The 1,457-nt window shown below is 45.6% G+C and overlaps 4 non-coding genes and 1 pseudogene across 4 annotated transcripts; all 5 read right to left on the reverse strand.

Annotated features, from left to right (window-relative positions):
• LOC139401749 (5S ribosomal RNA) lies at positions 1 to 115 on the reverse strand (annotated as a pseudogene; the record flags this gene model as incomplete).
• Positions 116 to 292: 177 nt separating this feature from the next.
• Positions 293 to 411, reverse strand: LOC139401745 (5S ribosomal RNA). Its single transcript, XR_011633144.1, has one exon. It is a non-coding gene; the product is annotated as a 5S ribosomal RNA (ribosomal RNA).
• A 177-nt stretch (positions 412 to 588) lies between these two features.
• LOC139401746 (5S ribosomal RNA) lies at positions 589 to 707 on the reverse strand. The gene has a single exon (XR_011633145.1). It is a non-coding gene; the product is annotated as a 5S ribosomal RNA (ribosomal RNA).
• Positions 708 to 884: 177 nt separating this feature from the next.
• On the reverse strand, positions 885 to 1,003 carry LOC139401747 (5S ribosomal RNA). Its single transcript, XR_011633146.1, has one exon. It is a non-coding gene; the product is annotated as a 5S ribosomal RNA (ribosomal RNA).
• Positions 1,004 to 1,180: 177 nt separating this feature from the next.
• LOC139401748 (5S ribosomal RNA) lies at positions 1,181 to 1,299 on the reverse strand. The gene has a single exon (XR_011633147.1). It is a non-coding gene; the product is annotated as a 5S ribosomal RNA (ribosomal RNA).
• Between the last annotated feature and the right edge of the window lie 158 nt (positions 1,300 to 1,457).

Consider the following 1,457-nt stretch of genomic DNA (forward strand, 5'->3'; position numbering starts at 1 on the left):
TACAGCACCTGGTATTCCCAGGCGGTCTCCCATCCAAGTACTAACCAAGCCCGACCCTGCTTAGCTTCCGAGATCGGACGAGATCAGGCGTACTCAGGCCGGTGTGGCCGTAAGCAAAAGCTAATCTCAAAAAGTGGATGAAATTGCATATACTGTAGCCATAATTTGTAGCACAGATTGTTGGATGAAATACAAACTAACCTTGCTTACTTATGTCAAAGCGAGGGCACATATTTCAGCCTTGTGGGAAAAAACGGACAAAGAGTTGAAATTCCACAAGGCAGTGACAAAAAGCTTACAGCACCTGGTATTCCCAGGCGGTCTCCCATCCAAGTACTAACCAAGCCCGACCCTGCTTAGCTTCCGAGATCGGACGAGATCAGGCGTACTCAGGCCGGTGTGGCCGTAAGCAAAAGCTAATCTCAAAAAGTGGATGAAATTGCATATACTGTAGCCATAATTTGTAGCACAGATTGTTGGATGAAATACAAACTAACCTTGCTTACTTATGTCAAAGCGAGGGCACATATTTCAGCCTTGTGGGAAAAAACGGACAAAGAGTTGAAATTCCACAAGGCAGTGACAAAAAGCTTACAGCACCTGGTATTCCCAGGCGGTCTCCCATCCAAGTACTAACCAAGCCCGACCCTGCTTAGCTTCCGAGATCGGACGAGATCAGGCGTACTCAGGCCGGTGTGGCCGTAAGCAAAAGCTAATCTCAAAAAGTGGATGAAATTGCATATACTGTAGCCATAATTTGTAGCACAGATTGTTGGATGAAATACAAACTAACCTTGCTTACTTATGTCAAAGCGAGGGCACATATTTCAGCCTTGTGGGAAAAAACGGACAAAGAGTTGAAATTCCACAAGGCAGTGACAAAAAGCTTACAGCACCTGGTATTCCCAGGCGGTCTCCCATCCAAGTACTAACCAAGCCCGACCCTGCTTAGCTTCCGAGATCGGACGAGATCAGGCGTACTCAGGCCGGTGTGGCCGTAAGCGAAAGCTAATCTCAAAAAGTGGATGAAATTGCATATACTGTAGCCATAATTTGTAGCACAGATTGTTGGATGAAATACAAACTAACCTTGCTTACTTATGTCAAAGCGAGGGCACATATTTCAGCCTTGTGGGAAAAAACGGACAAAGAGTTGAAATTCCACAAGGCAGTGACAAAAAGCTTACAGCACCTGGTATTCCCAGGCGGTCTCCCATCCAAGTACTAACCAAGCCCGACCCTGCTTAGCTTCCGAGATCGGACGAGATCAGGCGTACTCAGGCCGGTGTGGCCGTAAGCAAAAGCTAATCTCAAAAAGTGGATGAAATTGCATATACTGTAGCCATAATTTGTAGCACAGATTGTTGGATGAAATACAAACTAACCTTGCTTACTTATGTCAAAGCGAGGGCACATATTTCAGCCTTGTGGGAAAAAACGGACAAAGAGTTGAAATT

This window comes from Oncorhynchus clarkii, unplaced genomic scaffold, assembly GCF_045791955.1.
Source record: "Oncorhynchus clarkii lewisi isolate Uvic-CL-2024 unplaced genomic scaffold, UVic_Ocla_1.0 unplaced_contig_12432_pilon_pilon, whole genome shotgun sequence".
Taxonomy (NCBI): domain Eukaryota; kingdom Metazoa; phylum Chordata; class Actinopteri; order Salmoniformes; family Salmonidae; genus Oncorhynchus; species Oncorhynchus clarkii.